Here is an 11,607-nt window from a genome sequence, read left to right as displayed (position 1 = left end):
ATAGTATAAGTTTCATAATGCAGAGGGTATTTTACTTTGGTGCTAACAAACACTGCCAGCATCAAAATAAAGCTTTTTGAATACATAGAGTGTGGATCTGGTATTTAGCAGAAACTGATTTACCACTACATGAAAAGCCCAGAAAATAATTACATTTAAACTAGCAATCGTTGCCAAATGCAGAGCAAGATTTGAGTATGACCCAGTTTTAAGAGATTACTTGCGTTTTGCTGACGTCACTGTCTAAAACGCTAGAGGCCTGACAACTTCAGCATGAAGGGAAGACGTCTGTTAAAATTTTAGGAACTCTATGCAGAATGCAGAGTTGTGGGAACATGCTGTTTGAAGTCTTAAATCCTCCTGAACTTAAACAGCATAATAAATTTAAAGTTACTGATTTTAATCAACTCCACCAAAATCCTTCCGTCCAAATGTCTTGAACTTCCTATGTTAAAGGATCAGTGATTGAGAATAGGTTGCTACATCATAGTGTAAAACATCTGATTTTACACTCCCAGTTTTGACAGAAGGTCATAACAAGATGATTTCAGAGTCCCTCACTGCTTACATGCACCTGTAGTTTTATTACAGCATGTAACAAGGACACAACAGTCAGTCATCATAATTATCCAATAAAGATTCTAAATAGGTCATTGAAATATCATCTGATCTAGCAACAACTGTTTCAGCAGCACAGTAACAAACTGTAATAGACCTACTTTTCCAATTAATGCTCACTAGCCATTAACCTGGTTGCTTTATTTTATTACAATATGGAGATTACCTTTGGTTACACACTTAATTTAATAACCTTGTGTGTAATTATAGTGGCTCACAATGGCTGAATGTGCAGCTGGCTTTCCAAAAACAAGCCACAGAGCTTGTTGGTATGATTTAAAGCCTGTGGGCAAACGCTGCCTCAGAAGACTAGTTCTAGTTACAAGAAGCAAGTTCTATCGTTGAAATTGAGCCTTGAGTTTTATTTGACTATGGAATGGAATCATTTTTATGCAGAATATTATGATTGGTAAAGCGTAGAGCCACTTCAGGGAGATCGTGGATGTTGAGTTGTCCTAAAGTTACATGAATATGATTCATGTGGTGACAACAAAACGAAAGTGCTCTGATGCTAGCAAGGCTTTTTTGCTAACCTGAATCTTAATTATTTCAATTATCTGTATTGTTAATGATGAATCAATCCACAGGGAGGCGGGGGCATGAATGTTTTCTTGCCTACTGAAGGGGGCGTGACAGATAACGTTTGAGAACCTCTGCCTTACATACACTCATTCCAGACAGTGAAATAAACAGAATTTAAATTTGGCAAAAGAGAAAACTGATATCGGGTTGGTATTCGGTGTTAGCAGATACCCTGAAAGGTATCTGTAGCAGGAGGGGAAATTTGTCTTAATTCTAGCAATTACAAGATTGTTAATTCCAAGGGCCACTTCTATCCTTATACGAACTTAATTGATTTTACACATCAAAGTCTGTTTACAGGTCTCATGGAGTAATACTAAAAGTTATATATAGTCTTTCGGGGTGGCTCTGGCTCAGGAGATAGAGCGGGTTGGCCGTTAATCAGAAGGCCGACGGTTCAATCCTCGGCTCCCCCAGGCCGCATGTCGAAGTGTCCTTGGGCAAGATTCTGAACCCCTGGCGGCTGTTCTGCCTGTGTGTGAATGGTGAATGCAGAAGTAGTGTAAAAGCACTTTGAGTGGTTGAAAAGACTAGAAAGGTCCTGTACAATTAAGGAGCATTTACATTTTGTGGCTCCAGAGGGAGCTGCATGAAATCTGCCAAATTGCCTCAAGTGTTGTCACTTAAGTCAGTGTTGGTTGTGGCTGAAGACTACAAGTTTGAAAATTAAAAAAGTCTGTGGGGGGGTGGAAATAAGAAGAAGTGAGGTTACCAGACCCTTGTAGCCCTCTCCTATTCTCTGCTAGAGGCTAGCAACTTGAGGCTACATTAGTTGCTGCCAGGTTAACACAGAATCTCTAACCGAACTGTTAACGGTCACAGTGCAGGGGGGGTCCGGAAACCAGTCAGTATCTGGTGTGACCATTTGCCTCATGCACTGCAACACATCTCCTTCGCATAGAGTTGATCGAGTTTATTGTGGCCTGTAGAATGTTTGTCCACTCCTCTTCAATCGCTGTGCGAAGTTGCTGGATATTGGCAGGACCGGGAACACGCTGTCATATGCGCCGATCTAGCGCATCCTAAGCATGCTCAATGGGGGACATGTCCGGTGAGTGTGCTGGCCATACAAGAATCGGCATGTTTTCAGCTTCCAGGAATTGTGTACAGATCCTTGCAACATGGGGCCGTGCATTATCATGCTGCAGCATGAGGTGATGGTCGTGGATGAATGGCACGACAATGGGCCTCACAATCTCGTCATGGTATCTCTGTGCATTCAAAATCAATAAAATGCACCTGTGTTCATTGTCCATAACACACACCTGCCCATACCATAACCCCACCGCCACCATGGGCCACTCGATCCACAACATTGACCTCAGCAAACCACTCATCCACACGACACTATACACGCTGTCTGCCATGTGACCTGTACAGTGAAAACCGGGATTCGTATGTGAAGAGAACACCCCTCCAGTGGTGCCAGACGCCATCGACTGTGAGCATTTGCCCACTGAAGTCGGTTACAACGACGAACTGCAGTCAGGTCGAGACCCCGATGAGGATGACGAGCATGCAGATGAGCTTCCCTGACAATTTATGCAGAAATTCTTTGGTTATGCAAACCAATTGTTGCAGCAGCTGTCTGGGTGCTGGAATCAGGCACTCCTCAAGCCTTGAAAACAGCCACCACCCACATCTGTTTACTTGTCTGTTGGGTCATGGAACTGCCAGTCGGCAGTCAACAAAGCTGACTTTATCACTGCTTATGCTAACACATTATCTCTTGGGCTACTGGCGCTCACTGAGACTGATTGTTCCACCGTTTGTCTCACACCGCCGCAACCTGTCTCCCACTCACTTTGCCTCAGTGGTAGCTTCCGCTCTACCATCCCTCAACACATTTTCCTCACTTGAGGTCAATGATGCCACACAATCTCTGTGCTCTACACTAAACTTGTGCCTGGATAGCCTGTGTCCTCTATCCACCAAGCCTGCTCGCCCGAACCAGTCCCACCCGTGGCTAACTGATACCATCCGTGGGCTCCGTACTGATCTCAGAGCCGCTGAAAGAACATGGCAAAAAACCAAAGACCCAGCCGACCTTAAGGGCTACCAATTGCTCCTATCCTCCTTCTCAACAAGCATCAGTGCTGCCAAAACTGCGTTCTATAATAACAGAATTAGCAGTGCCACCTCCATCACCCACAAACTTGTCTGCTGATACCTTTGCTGCCTTCTTCACATGCAAAGTGCCGGCTATAACTAGCCAATTCTCTAAAACACTCAAACTCAACCATTGTAGCAGTCCTAATACATCTTTTCCTCTGCCCTCCCAGGTCAATTGTTCTTCACTCTCCTCGTTTACTCCTCTCACAGAGAGCGAAGTATCAGAACTCCTGACCCATAACCGTCCCACTACATGCCCACTGGACCCGATTCCTACGAATCTCCTCCAAGCCATATCTCCTACCGTGGTCCTGGCAGTCACTCGTGATAAATACTTCTCTGGCTTCAGGAACTTTCCCGACCACTTTCAAAAGGGCTCGGGTTACATGCTTGCTCAAAAAGCCCTCACTTGACCCAATTCAAGTGAGAACTATCGACCAGTGTCTCTTCTACCATTTTTATCCAAAACTATTGAACGGGCAGTATTCAAACAGGTCTCAGAATTCCTCTCACGGAATGACCTCCTAGATCCATATCAGACTGATTTTAAGAGTGCCTACTCTACTGAAACGGCTCTTCTGTCTGCAACAGAAGCCCTAAGGTCAGCTAAAGCTGCAGCCCATCCTTGGTTCTTATCCTGCTTGACCTATCAGCTGCCTTTGACACAGTCAACCACAGAATCCTGCTATCCGCTCTCTCAGCAGTGGGCATCTTGAGTAAAGCACTCGTGTGGTTCGAATCCTACCTCTCGGGGCATTCCTACAATGTTTTGTGGCAAGGACAGTTATCCTCCTCCCACTGCCTCTCCACAGGGGTGCCCCAAGGCTCAGTTCTAGGGCCCCTTCTCTTCTCAATTTACACCACATCACATCATTCGCTCGCACGGCTTCTCTTACCACTGCTACGCAGACGATACGCAACTCTAACTATCCTTCCCTCCAGATGATCCCACCATCTGTCTCTCGGACATATCTGCATGGATGAAGGCTTGCCACCTTCAACTAAACCTCTCTAAAACTGAACTCTTGGTCATTCCAGCCAAGCAATCTATCCACCATAACATCAAACTACAAATTGACTCCTCAACCGTCACTCCAACCAGGATGGTGAGAAACTTGGGTGTCATGATTGATGACCAGCTGTTCTTTTCAGACCATGTTGCTGTTGTCTCTCGGTCATTCCACTTTGCTCTAGACAACATAAGGAAAATCAGGCCCTACCTCACTCAGTACGCCACCCAGCTTCTGGTACAGGCCATGGTTATCTCTCGCCTCGACTTTTTTTTGATCAGCCCAAAAGGATTCATGTCACTCCATTACTCAGTGACCTCCACTGGCTCCCCGTGGCCTCCAGAATCAAATTCAAGTCACTAATGCTTGAATACAGAGTGACTACTGGGTCTGCACCCATCTACCTAAACTCCATAATACAAACTTACGTTCCTTCTCGGCAACTACGCTCCTCCTATGAACGCCGCCTGGCTCTGCCATCCCTTCACACAAAGCAATCCCAGTCCTGGCTGTTCTCATCTGTGACACCACGATGGTGGAACGAGCTACCACAGCCATCAGAGCAGGAGCGTCCCTCTCTAACTTCAAGAAGCTCTTGAAAACTCATCTCTTCCGAGAACACTTCCTCTTATAACACCTCTAACTCCTAACCTCTAACATGCACTTTCTGTGCTCTTCTTCTTCTAGATTGCACTTTTTTTGTATTGATTGCACTTTTTTGTTAACTCTTACTTCCTTCCCTAGGTATTTACCCCATTGATGTGATATGTACTATGAGCTCTTACTAGTATTTATTGCTGCTCTTACTAGTATATGTTGTCAGTTGTAGATCTGTATTTGATGCTCTGTTGATGTTTGTATGTTGTTCCTCAAATGTAAGTCTCTTTGGATAAAAGCGTCTGCCAAATGAGTAAATGACAGATTTGTGAACAATATTTGAGAGAAATAGGCCTTTTGTGTACATAGACAAGGTCTTAGATCTTTGAGTTCAGCTCATGATGAATGGGAGCAAAAACAAGTGTTGTGTTTATAATTTTGTCCAGTGTATGTGCATTTAAGTACAGTATGTGAGTAAATAAATACTACAACCAACCATAATCTTCTATAATGAATATAGTAACATTATAAAATAAATATATTAATGTTATTGTAACAGCATACTATTATATTAACATTGTTTTATTTCATGTTATAATATTGTACTTCACTGTATATTCACTAATTATACTAGTTACTCATCCAGGTTGTGGATAGTGCATCTGCAGTGGACAGATGTAGATTTAGCCAGTACCATTGTGCCTTTATGTGCTCCTTCAACACATTCATTTTTAAGGCTGTTTTAAAAGGCTCTGTCCACATTTTAGTTTTCAATGTGTCAAATTTTCAAAAGAAATCTGTTTCAACATTTTATGGCCCATGTAAAGTGTCCAGATACTAGGGTCTTCACTCCCAGAGCTACTAACTATAGTCCTCCACTGGTTTGCACATCATAATTACACACACGGAAAATTGTTGTGATTCTACAATTTCCACTGCTCATGAAAAAATATGTTTTTTCATGAGCAGTGGAAATTTCATCTTACACATTGCTGATGTCATTGCCTATTGACTATGATTTGGGTATTTTTTAGCTGATTAATAGCTGATTACATTACATACAAATATACAGGTCAAATTTGCTTGGTTTGCCTCCATACCATTATGTCTGCCAGAAAAAGAAATCAGACTTGTCAAAAATAATGGTAGTCTGCTTAGTGAAATATAAGACTTCTTATCTTTCTGTCCTTGTAAAGTATGTTTCTTGATGATGGATTTCACAGTGTATTCATGTCCTTGTACATCGAATCCTCCCATTTCTGAATTCCCCTGTGGCAGCAATTAGCCCTCAGTCTGTTACTGGCTAATGGCTTTCTAATTGAGTCTCCACAGGTAGTGTACCTGTTTGTGGAGGTTAAACTGGAACAGTGTGGGCAGGACACAGATCTCCACCATACTGCTGTTTTTTTATTCTTTTTGTCAGCATAAAGCAATATCCTCAGTCAGTAAGTGTCTCTATCTGGTTTTCACCCCACTGCTTCACATCTAGCATGCTGTTGTGTCATGCTGCTCTGCTCTGATATCTATTTGACTGTATTTGTCCCCAAAAACAAAGCATCAAAGATTTATCATTACCACAGATGTAAATCTACTTTCATACAATGTTTCGATTCCAAGCGACACAACACAGCTGCTACTCCGTTTTCACTAACAGTACAGAGGTATGTAAAGAACATATGGAGAAACGATGCATTACACCATGCAAGTTTGATTCAAAATGCACATACATAACACTTTATATTAACATAGCACAAAAAGGAATTATTTACAGTATCAAGGTGATCTTATATATAGGGTATATAGGTACATTTTATATTACACAACTGAACCAGACCGTTGAAACTCCCTTTTGATTTTGCACCACCATACATTCTTCTTTTCTTTTACTTAAAGCCTCTCATTCCTCCACACCACACATTTCTCTACACCCTACATTTTGTCTAACCTCAGACTAGCTTCAATCTTATTTCCAGTATCCCTCTCCTAAGGTCCACTTTACCACTTTCCATTATCATTCCGTCACAGTGCTCTCTTTTTGGAGCCCACTTGTCATCCCCAAGTCCATCTATATGTGCCCTTTTTAAAAGCCTTTCTTTTTTCTGACCAGACTGAAGGACACCAGCAACATCCCCGATATCACCTGCTATATTTTTCTAATGATTCTTTTTTTATTGTCTATTCATTCTTAAAATAAAAGTATCATATCTAATCTTGTCTGGTCTATCGTCTCTCTCGTTTATTCAAATCACAGCTCTCTGTATTGATCAGAGTGAGGAGTGCATTAGTGCCTAAACATGCACTCAGGCTGGTAAAGCAATAAGGCTATTGATCATGCTGCTCATCTGAAAGCTGCCTATTTTGTATGTGTATGTGTAGTGTGTAGTTGTATGTAAGTATGAGGTGACGAGCTGCTTTAATATCTTCAACGGCTGGTGCACTACATTGCTTACTGTGCTAAAATTTGTAAATAAAGTAATCGATTTTTCTTTACAAAAGAATTGCATTTCGTAGCAGAGTGGTACAGTGAATGGGGACTCTCTCTTTCAACAGAACTCAAGAAAACAAGATCAATAGATTTCCCAAAACAACTCTGTGTAATTGATGTACATGCAGCAATTTAAAATAATCAATATCACTAATCAATTAATATAGTAATTCTATGTGTGTTAAGAGCCGAAGGGATGAGAGAATGCCCTTTCTGTATATGGACAACAAAATATAATTTCAATATGTTTTGGCTTCGATCCAGATCCGAGTCCTTTGGGCATCTGCCGATACCGAGTCCGGTCAGATTTACATAGCAGCAAAAAATTGTATTGTTGATTAAATGCATGTCTTCTGCACTTTTTATGTTTTTTGGATGTATCTGGTATATTGAAATAAAGGGTGTAGCCTATGGATTTAGCACGCCTTGTGTTTCACAAGCTACTATACTTAATCCAAATACTGAAGATACTATTATAAGTTATAAGGTATTATTTAGGTTCAATTATATTCTTGTCCCGGGTTTTTTCTTCAGTGTTGTACACAATGTCCTCAAGGTGTCGCTTTATGTCAGATTTTTTGTCTTCCTCTGTAACATCTATTAATTATGAATAAAATGAGATCCCATAGTGTCATTGCTCATATTTCAAATGCTGTTCACACCATTCTCTCCTTTGGGCTGCTGCCTCATTTTTCTTACATTGTGTGAAACTAATATGGAGAAGCTGCACCCCTCTGACATAAATAAGTTGAATATCCGAAACACATTTTTATCCACACAACATTTTCTGAACAGGTATTTAAACATTATGTGTGTTTGATCATTTTGTTTCTCTTTAAATGGATTATAAAAAAGGAATTCACAGATACAACTACCTGCTTCTGTATCTCTTTCCCACTCATTTTGCCCTGAGCGGTACAGCAGAAAATAGGAGTGCACTGTATTGTGTGTGTTCGTGTGTGTGTGTGTGGGCGTATGTACTCGTGCATGTTTGGAGTGGGTTTTGTTTAAGAGATATGTGAGATTATGTGCATGTGAATTATGCAGTATTTTCTGTTGCTGGTCAGTGAATCTAGCTTATTTGTTAGGAGTGGACAATCTCTGCATTGATTAGAAAATCTCATGCATTTCATGCAGGTTAAATATCATTAACATTTTTACAGTCTGTGTTTAACAGGTCTTTTTAATGATGTTGCACATGATAGAAGGGAGGGCATGTGTGTGTGTGCGCGCTTGCGCAATTGTGAGGGAAACAGGAAGACAGCGTGGTGGAGTTTGTGTGTTTGGAGGTAGGTGAGAGTGAAGGCGGAGGGATGTGAATCCATAATTAATGCAGCATTGCCCTTGTATGTTTCAGAGAGGAGAGAGGACGGAGGTGAGCCTAACAGCATTAGCATTCTGCCTGTGCTCCTGGAGGAGTCTGCTATGCCCCTTTACAGATGCTTCGCCGCTTTCAGATTACTGAATAGACACTTAACAGACACTTCAGTCTGGATGCACATCAACCAGCTGTTTTCCAAAACTGTTTTAGGTCCACTGCATACTTGTGAATCCACTTAATGCGTTAATGTAGTATGTTATGGTGTGTCTGTTCATATGGTCTCAGCTGTCTCTTCATACCTGTCAGCTACCTCATTTTTAATTCACATCCTTAATTTTTATTTCTTAGTTTTATTTTTGAAGGTACAGGGGTAAAAAAGTAAAACAGTATTGCCTTGAAGTGGCAAGGCTGTACGAGAGCCTGATTTTGAGCTGACTTCAAAACTCATCACGTATCTAAATCCTTTATGCTATGCTGCCAAAACCCTTTGGGCTGTTATTTAGAGTAGTGACAGCAGAGTTACTGGTATGCAGAGCAAGGGACTTGAGCACATGGAAAAGCTACTGGCCTGACGATGCAACTTTCGACATTTCTGGTACTGTGCCGCATTATAATTTAAAATATGAGCACAGCTACCCTTACAACAAACTTCATCACAAACTTAACTTTCTGTGTGTCTCTGAGCAGTACCAACTATATGTTCATACTGCAGACAAAGGTGTCCCAATTTACATTATTTTGCCCTCATATGTGACACAGATCTGAATGTGAGCAGCAAAAACCTGAGAGCAGCATTTTTTCAGTTTAAATTAGGACAGGTGTTGTTATAACCTCAAATACAGAAGCAATTAATCTACTTTTGAACCCACATTTGAAAGGGTTACTAAGCATAATTCAGTTTATACAAATAATTAAAGCAAATATGTGTTCTTTCTGTGTTTGTATTTGGACGTCTAAACTGCATATTCTTAGAGCGACAACATAAATACATGTGCTGGTGAAAAGCTTCCTATTAAATCTCAGGAATGGGAGTGGGCTACTGATCACCATCACATTCTCAAGTGACGTTGGAGAATCTAACCCCAAATGAGTAACATGAGTAAGCAGGTATGAGCATTATGAAAAAATAATTTGACATCTCCTTGCATTACAGTAAATTGGAATGGAAAGTCACAACATACCGAGTCAGTACCTCCTAAATACATCGGACAACAGCAGCTGCCAGCTAATTCATACTTTGTAGAATTCAGATGCTTATGTTTTGAAAGGGTCACCAAGTGGGATTTACCTTCACTCTCTTCCCAGAGAGGGTAGGTAGGCCATAGGTATGAAAATTGATTTTATGTCTTATGTTAAAAGTTCTTCCTCACACAGTGTTGGCATCTCCCAGAAGTAACATTTGGATCCAAGGAAGCAATTATTTTGTACGCTGGTGGTGGCGGAGATGTTTAAACATACCTGATCCATAGAGCTGAGATGATCACAGCATCAGCTCACGCATGTGTCCTCCAGTGCATGCTCACTGGGGTGAGGAAATGTTTGCACACACAGCTTGTATGGTAGTTATTTCTGCTCCTGCCTCAGGTCACATATTGACCTGAACCTCGCAGTAATAACTTTTTCTACTGTGTCTGAGACAGGTATTGCTGATTGTCTCTGGCTTACTTTTTGAGCCATGGGGTGTTTTTGGCACTTTACAATAGCCACTATTCATAAATGATTATTAAATCTAGGGTAGGCAGTCTTACAGAGCTAGCAAGAGACAGCTAGGCTTTGAAAGTATCAATCAAAAAATCAATAAAGCTTAAAATCTGTTTAGAAAGCGTTTTTATGACTGTTAAAATTGTAATATCTTAAAAATATAATCAGTATGCCCTGTGCGCTGCTGATCTCAAGTCTGTATGTACTCGTATTCCTTGTATAGTGATTTAATGTAGTTAGTAATGCACAAATCTTGTGTTCAGCCACATGTTAATCAGTCTGAATTCAGTTATCAACCCACATTAATCTGTTTAAATCTTCTACCTTTCGTACCATCATCCATCTAGCATATTTTATATCTGCATAATACTGTGAATAGTTTGTGTCTGTATTGAGGAATTTATAAAAATTGTTAGCCAAAACAATGTGTCAGCTTGCTAGAGACATAACCATATGGTAAGCTTGGTAATTTTCATAAGTTACCATAAATTACCATATTTGTATCTGAAGACTTGTCACGCCATAGTTATTTTAATTTTAATTTTTAAGCCGTGGTTAGACACTTAAGATACAGTTAAATGCTGAAAACATGTAATTTACTGTTACACTACATTCAGATTCACCAAACTGAATTCACCAAAGACAGCGGCCAATAAAAGAAAGTGTTGAACTGCCTCAAATCACATTATTTATTGTGTACACAGTAATTACAATGTCTAATTAATCTACAGAAGCCTTTGATTTAAGCTAACTTGCTGACATTTTAGATGTTGTAATGATGTGGAAAGTTACATTCATGATGTGTTTAATTTATAAAAAAAACTATTTACCCAAAAGTCTGAGTACTTCAGTTTACCTGAAATTTTAATAGGCAAATAACTTCCAGATTGCAGTGTAGAGAGGACAACACACGACTTCAGAAACACAAGTAAAATGTATCTGTGAGGAGAAGTGGAAGTGTCTTCAAAAGTGTTAGTTTTCATGAAAAAAGTTTCTGCCTATTCATGTGTTAGACTGCCTGTCTGAGCAGTCTTTGTATTGGCCTCTTTTGCACTCAGACCAAGTATTTTTGTTGCCCTCTGCTTCACTGCTTTGTGGAAATGGATGACAGCGTCTATATAAACAGCACTGCGGAGTTATGCACCACAGACTCTAGAAACATTCTTTCTTTTTTTTGCACT

The sequence above is a fragment of the Micropterus salmoides genome, unplaced genomic scaffold (assembly GCF_014851395.1).
Source record: "Micropterus salmoides isolate LMB-PRFRI ecotype aquatic unplaced genomic scaffold, ASM1485139v1 Ms_hic_scaffold_8, whole genome shotgun sequence".
Taxonomy (NCBI): domain Eukaryota; kingdom Metazoa; phylum Chordata; class Actinopteri; order Centrarchiformes; family Centrarchidae; genus Micropterus; species Micropterus salmoides.
The sequence above is the reverse complement of the archived record's forward strand: the minus strand, read 5'-3'. Positions refer to the sequence as shown.